The 12,455-nt window shown below is 46.4% G+C and overlaps 2 protein-coding genes across 6 annotated transcripts in view; one reads left to right on the top strand and one right to left on the bottom strand.

Annotated features, from left to right (window-relative positions):
* KCNQ1 (potassium voltage-gated channel subfamily Q member 1) overlaps positions 1-12,455 on the top strand; it is a 404,394-nt gene that overhangs the window by 228,825 nt on the left and 163,114 nt on the right. The gene's annotated exons all lie outside the window — the stretch shown is intronic.
* LOC129479150 (collagen alpha-2(IV) chain-like) overlaps positions 1-12,455 on the bottom strand; it is a 122,155-nt gene that overhangs the window by 94,465 nt on the left and 15,235 nt on the right. The window lies entirely within an intron of this gene.

Here is a 12,455-nt window from a genome sequence, read left to right as displayed (position 1 = left end):
CCACTGCCTGGCCAACACCTGCCTTCTGGGGAGCCAATCATGCTTTATGTATTCAAGTGTTGTGCTACAAAAATCATAAAACAGTCTTTACACACGTGGTAAAACAAATACAGAGTACAAAAGGGGTGAAAAATAACACTCTCCCCACCCAACCCTAATTCCCAAGTTTCCTTCCCTAAAGGTTACCACTCAACACTTTCCTATTGCATCTTTCCAGACATATTTTATATAAACAAATATATGTGTGTCTGTGTGTGCATGTACTTAGTAGATACGGCTCCTTTTTATACAAATGATAACGTACTGTATGAATTTTTCTACACTTTGCCTTTGACTTCTTTTATAGGTATGCCATACTTCTTTTTGAGCTGTACATACAATGCTGTTTTATTATGATGCAGTACATCTGAGAAGCATTTTTATTTCAAAATGTGTGTGTACATGTATACAGACACACGTGTGAACAGGTGATGGCTCTGAACAGTGTAGTTGAAGTGTTGTTTTCTCATGGTCGGGCTTCCAGTATAATTGGAAGGAGCATAGTCTCTGTGTTCAGCTAGAGATTTAGCCCACTGGGCTGGACTTTTCCCAGATAGGACATGCTCACTGTTCTGCTCAGATTGTTAGCTTTAGTCTTTCTGGCATCAATTCCATTTCTGGTGAACACTTGGACTTGGCAAAAGGCATAGAGGTAGTGGTACAGGAAAGATCTAAGAAGGCTAAGGACCATCATACTGGGTATTCAACAGCCAGCTCTCCAAAGAGGCCTCTAAGAAATTGGTAGCTTCACAGATTCACAGATGGATAGTTCATTAGGGTCTTGAGTATTTCCAAGGGAGCACTAACTGAACTAAAGCCTGGCAGGAGATAACCAAGTTATATGCATAGTGGCTTTGGGTGTGATGGTCTGCTGTATGAAACAACCCCAGGACATTTAAAGAGAGTGGAGTGATGGCCAGTGTATTGTGCTGGGATCTACCACAGGGGTCATGCTGTAATGACACTTGTCAGCTTTGACTGGGGAGCCCTTTTATTTCTTAGTAAGTATTCAGCCCCAATGTGCACCACTTAAAAGGAAGACACTGGTATGTTCTGGAGATGGATCTGTATTAAGACATCTAGCAAATCTCCTTTTCATTAACAGCTGCAGAGTTTCATTGTGCCATATTTATGGAACAGATCCTCTATTGATGGATATGTAGGGCAGCTAAAAAACAGCAGCCATTAACCATTCAAATATATTCACTACTGAAATGACCACTTATGAAATTAGTTTCCCTGAAACATCCCTCCCTATTGAACACTGTTGTTTCTCCCTATCCATCTTATCCCTACTTGTATCTCTGCTGACTGATCTCTTTGGCTGTCTCTTGTCAACCAAAGACAATATAAAGCACACACAAAGTAAAGAGGAACTTATGAAAAGGAACTATAAATCTTGCCAAAATAGGAGATTTCATCAAGTTAAAGAAAATGGTATCAAAGAATTTCTCAAACAGAGACTGGGCAGAGTAGACCAGTTAATCAGTTGAAGAGGAAACCAAGATTGATGCCTAGATAAGCATTTCAGAGGATGGCAGGGGAGATGATAATTGATGCAGGTGGCCTCTTGGTCAAGCAGTGAAACCATGCCATACTTCTACAAAAAAATGATCCTCTCTGTGGAAGTGCTGCCAACATCCTCTGCCAAGTATAAAAGATGCCCTCAGATGTTACCATATAATGTTTTACAAAAGACAAACCAAAATCCCCTCTGGATTTGCTTTTTTCTAAAATGAGTACATAATTGTAACTCTAACAACTGTTATTACATATGAGATAAAATATTTTAACTACTGTTATTTTTCAAAATAACTTCCCAATCAAATATCTCTATTGTAAAATTTTGGTCTCCGTTTTCAGTGGATTTACTTTAAGAGATCTTCCCTTTACCCCCATTTCCAGCAGGACTGGATAGATACTGTGATAGATACTGCCAGATAAGGGCTGTACCATTTACATCACTTTGACTGCACAAATGCACTTGCTTCCCCCACCCTTACCAAGTGTATACTCAGGTTTTTATCTTCATTAATTTCGTAGATGAGAAATGGTACACTGGAGCTTTAATTTACATTTCTTTTGTTGGAAATGAGGTTTTTATCTTTACAAATGCTTAATATCATTTGTTTTTTTCTTTTTTGTGAACTATTTCTTCATACCCTTTGGACTTTGTAAAATACCTTGTCTTATTGATTTGTAGAAACTTGCTTTGTCATATTCATTGAAAATATTTTATCCTAATTTTCCTTAGGTGTTTTGGCTTTTTCTATAATATTTTTCTGGTGGCAGAATTTTTTTAATTTCATATAGTCAACTGTGTCAGTCTTTTATGGTTTGAGGTCCTTAAATTTTGAAATAACCTCCTCATCCTGAAATTGTTTTAATAAATTCTTCCATGTTTTCTTCTATCATTTTTTATTTCATTTTTTACATTTAAATCCTTGCTTTATCAGGATTTTGACATAGTAATTAAATCCAATTTGGTTTCCCATATGTTTGTCCAGTTGTCCCAACACTATTTATTTGAGTACATCATCATCTCTCTACTAATTTCAACTGCTACCTTTATCATATTTCAAACTCTCATTTAATTTGTGTCCATTTCTAGACTCTATTCTGGACTTGCTGATGGGTCTGTTGATAGGCCAGAGCTCAGTTATTTTAATTATGTAACTTTATGATGCACTTATCTGTGTAGCAGGACTCCCCCTCATCTCCATTACTTAAGAGCCAATAATAGGAAGCTCATTTTCACAATGCAGTCAACGAGGGGAATTCATGGCATGGCCTAAGATCTAAACACTCTTAAGATTTAAACACAGGATTAGCTCTTGAGTTAGACAGGGAGCTGGGGTGTTTGGGACTGAGGCTTCATCTTGGCAGCTAATAATGTCAGGGAGCATGAGCACTTGTTTCTTCCAAGGCTCACTTCAAGGAAGGCAGAATCCAGGTCGGGGGTGCACAGGAGTTGCCAGCTGGACCCAAGGACCATTTCGTATACATGTATGATCATACTTTCAGGGCATCTTGGAAAAACTGAATTTGCTAACTCAATAGAGAACAAAAGAGCAAATAGGCCTAATTCAAAAATTTTAAAAAACCCACAATAAGAAACATAATCTAAAACTTGTAGCCCAGCCCCTCCTCCATACCAACCACCAAAAAAACCCACTAACACCATAAAGTGTCATAGCTAGAGCTAGAGTGCTATTATAAGCTGTACAGGCCAAAATGGCTTCATGGCATGAGTTGGGCAGCAGCAACTCAGTTTCCATGTCTGAGTTAGGCCACCTGTAGCAATGCAGCCCTATCCATGTGAAGCTGGTCCAGAGGACTACAGCTGCCTGTCCCACCCTTGGCTGTGCTCTCCTTTACTAATCCGTAGCCAAAGACAGGGGCTAAGAGCAGGGTCTGGAGTCTGAACTCATATCCTAATTCCACTACTTTCTACCTGCTACACCTTAAGTGAGTCACTTAGTCTCAGTTTCTTTATCTGTACAATGGGAATCATAAGAGTACCTTCCTCAGAGGGTTGTTAGGAGGATTACACAAATTAATAACGTAAAGTATGCAGAAAGGTGCCTGTCCTATAGTGGTGACACAGTGTTACTTAAATGTATTGCTGCTATACCTCATGATGGCCATTCCATCCATTGTGATCATGTGTACCATGCAATTCACAATGCCTGACAAAGCTGATGGGGAGGCGAGTTGGAATGAATAGTATCAGCATCAGAAAAAATACAAGTGCATCCTCATAAGATTATTTAGGACGCATAGGATCCCAGATTAGATTTTTTGAAATCTGCCGTTCTCTGCATTCTTGTCCAGATGCTGTGGACAGTGATGGGAAAACGGTCCCTGCTACACACTAGGGCCTGTTAGGCCAGTTGGGGGCTAGAGGATCACAAGGGGCCAGACTGCTGCTACTTCTGAATTTTACAGGACATGCGTTTTTTTCCATATAAACTTAGAACTAGCGCGCCTAATTTATTTTTTTATTTTATTTATTTTATTTTTTTTTTGAGGCAGAGTCTCACTCTGTCACCTAGGCGGGAGTGCAGTGGTGCAATCTCGGCTTACCGCAACCTCTGCCTCCCGGGTTCAAGCAATTCTCCTGCCTTAGCCTCCCTAGGAGCTGGGACTACAGACATCTGCCACCATGATGGGCTAATTTTTTTTTATTAGAGACAGGGTTTCACCATGTTGGCCAGGCTGGTCTCAAACTCCTGACCTCAAGTGATCTGCCTGCCTCAGCCTCCCAAAGTGCTGGGACTACGGGCATGAGCCACCGTACCTGGCCTCAGCTTGCCTAATTAAAAAAAAAAAAAAAGGCCGGGCGCGGTGGCTCACGCTTGTAATCCCAGCACTTTGGGAGGCCAAGGCGGGCAGATCACGAGGTCAGGAGATCGAGACCACAGTGAAACCCCGTCTCTACTAAAAAAATACAAAAAATTAGCCAGGCGTGGTGGCGGACGCCTGTAGTCCCAGCTACTCGGAGAGGCTGAGGCAGGAGAATGGCGTGAACCCGGGAGGCAGAGCTTGCAGTGAGCCGAGATTGCGCCACTGCACTCCAGCCTGGGCGACAGAGCAAGACTCCGTCTCAAAAAAAAAAAAAAAAAAAAAAAAAAGTTATCTGTGTGTATATCCATATCCCATTGGCATTTGTTATTGAAACTTCGTTCAATTTAGATTAACTTATGAAGAATTGCCTTCCCCCCCTCAAAAAAAAGTCTTTCCAGCCACAAATAGAAGCAGTTTACCCACATGTTCAAATCCATTGCAACATCCTTCCATATTTTTTTGATCTTTGTATGGATTTTGGACATTCTAAAATTCATTTCTGGGTATTTTTAGGAGGACTACTGATTTTTTTAAATTTGGGGATTTTTTAAATAAATTTTTATTTTGAGATAATTGTAGATTTCTCATGCAGTTCTAAGAAACAACACAGAGAAATTTTACGTACTCCTTTACCTAGTCTCCCCCGATAGTAACATCTTGCAAAACTGTAGTACAATATTCTGACCAGGATATCGCATTGATAGTCTCACTACAGGACATTTCTAACTCTTCAAGAATCCCTCATGTCCCCCTTTTATAGCCACCCCCAATTCCCTCCCACCCTACCCTGTCCTTAGCCCCTTACAACTACTAACCTATTCTTCATTTCTTTACCATTCCAAGAATATTATATAAATGGAACCACATAGCAAATCACCTTTTTGGGATCGGCTCTTTTCACTGAAGATTCACCCAGGTTATTGTGTGTATCCTTGCATTTTGGTATGACCCAATTTGGGTTTGTATTTTTAAAGCTGATGGACCCCATTTACTAGTGTTTTCAAGATTGCACTGACCATCATAGGTGAAATAGGTATGTGTTCTTTTATTATGAAAGCCTCCTCATATGTGGACATTAGTGAAATTTGGGCTCCAAAAAGAGACTTTGGAAGATTTCACTAATGATGTGGTTATTTTTTAAATAGATGCCCCCGCAAAAAAGCACCTATGAAAAAATTCTTACATAGCAATTCTACTTCTGAATGCTAAGAGGGTTTGGAAAAAGTCATCTTTATAGTGTTTGTGTTCTATGAAGAGTGGGTAGAAGGAGGCCGGGTAGAAGGAAGCAGGAGAGTATTCCTGCCTCCCCAGGAGAGAGCTTCACTTTCTCCCTGTATCTTCCTGTCCTACCAGCCCACCTGGTTCTCTCTGTCTCTCTCCAACTGTGACCATCTTTTCCTTGTAGCTCCCTGCTCACTCCATGTGGAGGATGGCTCTTGGGGCTGGGGTGACTAAAGGCAAAGAATGGGGATCCCTGTGACAGCTCCAGGGGATTTTGGGACCAGATAATCTTAATGGCCTCAGGCTCCCTAGATGAGAAATGGGACTTAGTAAAGTCAAACTGGTCCAGGTTAAGCCAGCCCATGATGCCTGGAAGGAACTTACCCTTTTCTAGAGTAACTTCCCTTTTCAGGAAGTTTCTAGCTTGCTCGCTCTCCCCACCCCCACCCAACCTCCCCCAACCTATCTCTCCCTCTCTCAGGAGAAGGTGCTCCCTCACCCTTAAAGACCAGGCAACTGCCGTTGCTTCCCATGTGTCTGCTCCTCTATTCAGTATTGTGGGCACTGATCACACACCAGGGCCCTGTGGGGGCCATGGGACCTGGGAGGACCAGAATGGGTACAGTCCCTGCTTTCTCAGGTTATGGTCATATCATCCATGCTCCTCAAGCATCAAGGTACTCCAAAGGAGGCCCAGCACTACCATCTAGGTGGGGAGAAAACACGCCGGCCATAATGAACACACGTTTAGGCTGAAGAATAATCTTCAAATGATACTACTACTTACACTTCCTGTTTGCCAGGCAAATATAGACATCATTTCACTAATCCTCACAGCAGCTTTTAACACAAGAATATTATCATTCCTATTTTATAGATAATCTCCTCAGGGTTGAGGGATTAAGTCTAGGGCCCAGGGTCACAAAGCTAGGGAGCCGTGGATCTGCAGGAGATGTCCCAGCTCATCAAATATTCTTTCAGTATTAAACATATCAAGCTCTCTCCTGACCTTCTCTCCCCTTCCCCAGGCTAGGACTGTCTTATCCTGTGGTTCTTAGCTGAAATGTCCCTTCCTCAGAGGAGCCGATTTCTAACGCTTAAGACTGGGCTGTAAAAAATCACATACCTCCCCTCCCATTCTTAATGTGTAACTGTGTGTTTATTTGTGGTAAAGGGTTTACTGGCTGGCTCCTTCGATCACATTCAAGGATCATGAGGGTATAGGCTGGCTGTTTCTGTTCAGTGTTTTATCTTCAGTGCTTAATCCATATGGAGCCTGTCACGGACCCTCAGTGAATGTTTGATGAGTGAGTGAGTGAGTACTTGTGCCCAGGTCAAACCATGTGCTAGGACCCAGGCAGGGGTTCCATAAGGCTATGCTGGGGTTCAGGCAACCCAAAGCTGGTCTGGAGAGTGTAAGGCTTGAGAGCTCTTCTTCAGGCTCAGTCATCCCTGCTTTCCCAGGGCTCATGTTCACATGCTATTGTCCATAGAAGCTGGCGTCCAAAGTCGACCTGAATTATCTCTAGTCATAAGGAATCTCTTTCCTTTGAGCCCACTCATCTCTGTTGACATTCTAGAAATGCAGGGAAATCTGGGCACCGTGAAATGCAGTGACTTGCAGTGATCCTTCTGGGGCCTTGTATAGAAGAGACCATCTCAGTTTTGTAGACCAGGAAACTGAGGATTGGGGATAGCAGATGTTCCCAGACAGAAAACGGTGGCACCTGGAGAGGTGCTCAGGTCTGTGTGGAAGAAAGGACAGGAGTCCTTCTGCCACCCAGACTGTGCATTCAGACATCTCCCTTGTGCTGTGCAGCCTTAGTTCTGCCTCCTGAGAGAGATGACCTTCTCCCACTTCTTACAGACAAGGCTCTTGCTAGCCTGAGGACCAGGAGCCTTCAGATTTTCTTGTTCCCAGGATATATTGCACCAACTCAGGAGGTGTGGGAATGGGCTAGCATTAGGAATGGGTATTAGCATCTGCATTAAAAGGCTCCTACTGACAGCTCATGCATTGTGATGGAACTAGAGGTGAGATACAGAGCAGGAGTCCATGGCACCTCCAGAACCTGTCAGCCTGAGTATGGGCAATGGCGTTTTAGTTTGCAAAACCAGACACATAGAGGCCAGGTTTCCCCCGCCCAACACTAGGCCACTGTGCCTGCCACTGCTGTCTGCAAATGCAGGTTCCTGGGATTCTGGGTGGTTTGTCCAATGGCTAAGCTTTCCCTAGGAATGGATAACTGGAAAAATGTAGGAATTACATATGATTCCATCAATGACAGTTTTCCTTTTAAAACATAACTTGTTAAAGCATAGAGCTTAGTTCAGAGTAAACATTTCAAACTTCTGAGAAGAAGTAGAGATTGTAACATAGAGCAAAGCTTAAAAAAGAGGTAGAAGCCCCTACCTACTGACTGGCATCACAAACACTGCCCTGAAATGCCAACTCATTTCAAATACTACTCTAGCCAACTGGGCCCTGCATCTGCTACAAGGAACATCCCTTATTTCCTATCTCAATACAACTGTGAAAAGCCTAGCCTGGGACTCAGGCCTTTCCTTACTCCCTCTGGTTACCTAGCTTTAGCTCTGAGGCAGCCCAGATGACATGGGCCTCTAAGGCTAGCTGCTCTTACTCTATACCCCAAAATCCCAGCCGCTAGCTCGCAGAACAGCTTTGCTGGATTCCCCTCCCTGGCCCCACACTCACTGCTACATCTCTCTTCCAAATCATAAATGCAAAAGATGGCCAAAGGTGCCTGCTCTATGACACGTTTCATAGTCAGACAAAACTGGCTGACTGCTTTTACTTTTTTTTTTCATTTAGAAGAATTTCCTTGGCAACTCTGTCTCTCCTTAGTCAACATCAGCTAACTTCATCCTCCCCCTTTATCAAGACATTGTTTAGAGTAAATAATTCATTAACTGGTACAGCAATTTCAGAACCCTTTCACATGGATTCTTAAGGGGACTGTTTCCCTTGAAGAATGGGGTACACCAGAGGACTTAGGAAGAGAAGCGCCCACTGGGGCTTGGTCAGACTCTGCCAGGAGACAGGCAGCTGTCTGTTAACTGACCCTACCCAGTACCTTCTGGGATTGGATTAACAAAAGGGGAGTTGGTTAGGCTGGAACACTGCAACTCATTTCTTCCCTGCAGTCTCTCTCCTGAGGTGGCCCAGGTATGTGTTTGAGGCCTGGGACTTGCTGCCAGCATGAGACGAGCTCCAGTGGGGTCCATCACCCTGATTCCTCAGTGCCCCAGCACCACCTCTTTCATTTGAAAACATGTTCTTTTGGCAAAAAGACTATGCTCCAGAACTTTCTGGCTGAGTTCCCCTTCTATTCCTCCTATTCCACTGTTAGGTGTTGGAAAAGCAATATATTTGATGCTTTCTCCATGTCCCATAAATGACTTTGTGGCAGAGGAGAGTGACTGTCCTTTGTCTGTGGCCCTGGAGTTGAGGCTAAGCCTTCCTTGAAGAAGGAACAGGAAAGGAAGGCTTGTTGGACTTGCAGGGAGCTAGTAGCCAACTGAGCACTTGCTTGGGCAGAGGGGCCTGGAGAGAACCCAGGGCAGGTCTGCCTGGGAGAAAAGGGGTAAGGGAGGACTGCCTCCCAGCATTCCCTCCCCACTGGTCTGGGCACATGCCAAGGCTTGAGGTCTCCTAGTCAAGGCCTCCTGTGATTGGCTTCCTCCAGGGAGTATGCTGAGACAAAAGTTTTACAGATTCTTTCACTACATCATGAGGTAGGTAAGTTTGTGTCCCTGATCCATGCAGCATGTTATCTTTGTACCTGGTAAGGAGTGAAATGGCTTCCAATTTTACGGACTGGCTGCTTTTCATTCATATCTTCTTGCCATCCCTGTCTCATGGGTGAGCACATTTCCTGGATTTAAAATGTATGGGACAGCCTGTGAGAATTACAGATTCCAGGGAAGGGCCCCTTTTGGCACAGGGGGTCTGATGGCCAGAGCTAATCAGGTGTGGAAGAAGCTGCCTGGAGAGGATCCCCATCTGCATGGAATGCCCCCTTCATGGGGATGGCTGGCACAGCTCACACAGAGGCACTACTTCAGTCCTCCCATCACCAAACTCCATGGCACACATGCCACTGTGTCTTGCCCACAAACATGCACACAGAGTATCGATCTGTCTGATGTTTCAGGGACCCAGCCATGTCATGGAGGGTACATGGGCAGGTACCATCTCTGCCTGGTACATGGGCAGGGGATAGATGTGTGTCCATGGGTCTCCTTCACATAGAATTGTCACCTGAACAAGAAGCCCTTATCCAGAAGCCCAGTGCAACTCCCATCTCACAGGCCACCAGCAAGTTGCTCACATCCAGACAGAAGACGCTAGTCCTACAGGTGCAGTGGGAGGATCTGCAGATGATTACAGCTCTTGGCCCTTCCATACAGCACGTGACAGGAAGCTAGGAGGGTTGCAGCTGGCTGCTGCCATTCCACTCAGGGTTGAGGGGACAAGCCCACACAGGTACCAGAAGTTCAGGGGCCCCATGTGGACTTCAGGCCTTTGGTCTGGGACCCCAGGGAGGGTGCTCTGACAGTCCACCCAAATGAACAGCAGGCAGGCATCCTCCCAGGTGGCAGTGAGAAAGGGCCCCGCACAGTCAGCATTCCTGAGAATGCGATTCCTACTAGAACAAGCCTATTTCCCAGGCTGCCTCCGGCTTCACCCAGGACTCAGACCACAACTAGACTAGGGAAGAACTTGTTCTCCATGGATGAGCCTGACCAAGTTCTGGGCCCACTCTCCCATCCTCCTGCTGGGTCACATGGGTGAGGCCTGTATACTCTGGGCCTCAGTCTCCACACCAAGGAGAGTCAGGGGGGCTCACTCTAAGCCCCACCAGCTTGCACCATGTGATAGGGCAGGGGCAGGGGAGGGACAGGGCCAGCATTGAGTAGGCCTGAGTTGATGGCAAAGTGTAGGCCTTTGCCCTGTCTCGCCCCCTTGCTTCTGGGGTTTGCTTCACCTTTCTGAGAGCACAGCAATGCCTACTCATCCTGCCCAAAACCCTGCTCCAACCTAGCTGTGTGACCTTCAGGCCTTGGGATAGCACACAGCAAATGTCTGCCACCCCAGTAATGCCACTGGCTTGGGAGGCCAGACCACAGACCACATTGAGTGTCACCTGGCCCGTCCCACTTGTTCCAAGCCGGGGGAGGAGTATGCTCACTTGGGCTTATCAGCAGAGCCAGGGTACCCCAACCCCTGACTAGGATATTGTGGATACCTACGCCCAGAGCCCCTCCACTGCCAAGTTTCCACAATTGTTTTGAAATAATTCCCAACAGATACCCCCACCCTCACCCAGTGTTGAGTCTCACTCCTGTCACGGAAATGACAGCTCCCAGCCCTAGGCAATGTGCTCCTGCAAAGACAGCTGTGGTGACTAGAATGGCAGCTTGGCTACTAGCACTTTTCACATGAGCATGGCTGCCCTCAGGCCCAGGCTGCACAGAGCATGGTTGCTGGATCAAATGTGGGTCCCAGTTGGATGACAAACCCATGTTCAAGGCTGGGAAGTCCTACTCGGCCCCACTTCTACCCAGGATCAGTAGCTTTCAACTGTAAATGTGCATCCCCTGTGATGCACTATGATGCACAAGCAGCCCCTGCTCACCCCTAAAGAGCAGCAAAAGTAACTCAGAGCCATTGTCCCCTCTGGCGAGAGGCCCTGGTTTGTGTCTGCCCAGTGACCAGCCTGAAGATAGAGGCAACCCAATCCAGGTCCATGCAGGTCTGTGATGCACAGCATGCCCAGCTTACCATCCTGATGCAAAGGCAAGGGCAATACTGGGCCCTGACTTGCTAAGACGGGAGCAAGAGCTTAGGGCTAAAACTCAGCAGTCCCAGCTCTGGGGGACAGGGACCCACAAAGTGATGCAAGATATCCTGAGTTGGGTGTGACAAGTACACCTTGACACACAAACTGCACAGGGAGGGGAGGAATCTGAGCCAGCTTCCTCCACAAAGCACAGAAGTCTGCCAAAAGCCCAGGCTGGATAGGGAGCATCACAGTGTTGGGACATGTGCAATTTTCACTCAGCCAGCATCACTACCAGCTCCGGGCTTCTCTCCTCTGGCCTCCCACCTTGCAGCTTTGAGATCCCAGGCCTCTCAGGGCTCTGGCTGAGGGCTGTGAGCCAGAGGCTGAGGTAGCCAGGTCTGCCTTGGGCTGTCACTCAGGGCTGAGCTCTGCTGAAGGATCTGGGAGGTCAGTAGGCACCTGTGTCCAGCCAGCTGTCCATACAGATCCCTGCCTGCACAGGAGCTGCTGCAGCATTTCAATAGGGCCTTCCCAGGCACCCTAGGATTTGCGACCAGCCTCCTCTGTATGGTCGCTTCTCTGGTGCACCTACCACAGCCCACTCTGATGACCCCCTGTCAAGGAGGTGTGACTGAGAAGGGAAGGGGCAGAGATCCCTTCTCTATTCCTCTCAGGCCCCTGTAAAAATTGGGACCTGTCCTTGCCAGCCAGGTCTCAGGGAGCTCAGGGTTCAGTGTTGGAATGGGTCTGGGCCCAGATTTCAAGCCAGTAACCAGCAAATCATGGGGAGACTGAGAAGAGGAGCCCCCTAGCAGGCCTAACCATACCCCTAAGCCACCCAGCCTGGCCCCCCTCCTCTACCCCAAATGGCTCCAGGCCAAACTCTGGTTCCTGAGGAGCCTCAAAGGCTGGACTTGGGGTGTCCCGCGGAAATCCTGGTGGGATGGAAAATCCCCAGCAGTTGTGAGGCTGCACTTCTCCCACCCGCTGTGGGTCAGCCAGGCCGCTGCTTCCTGCTTCCCTTTGATGTCTCCTTGTGCG

Source organism: Symphalangus syndactylus, chromosome 1 (genome assembly GCF_028878055.3).
Source record: "Symphalangus syndactylus isolate Jambi chromosome 1, NHGRI_mSymSyn1-v2.1_pri, whole genome shotgun sequence".
Lineage (NCBI taxonomy): Eukaryota > Metazoa > Chordata > Mammalia > Primates > Hylobatidae > Symphalangus > Symphalangus syndactylus.
Note: the sequence above shows the minus strand (reverse complement) of the source record. Positions and strands in the feature narration are given on the sequence as shown.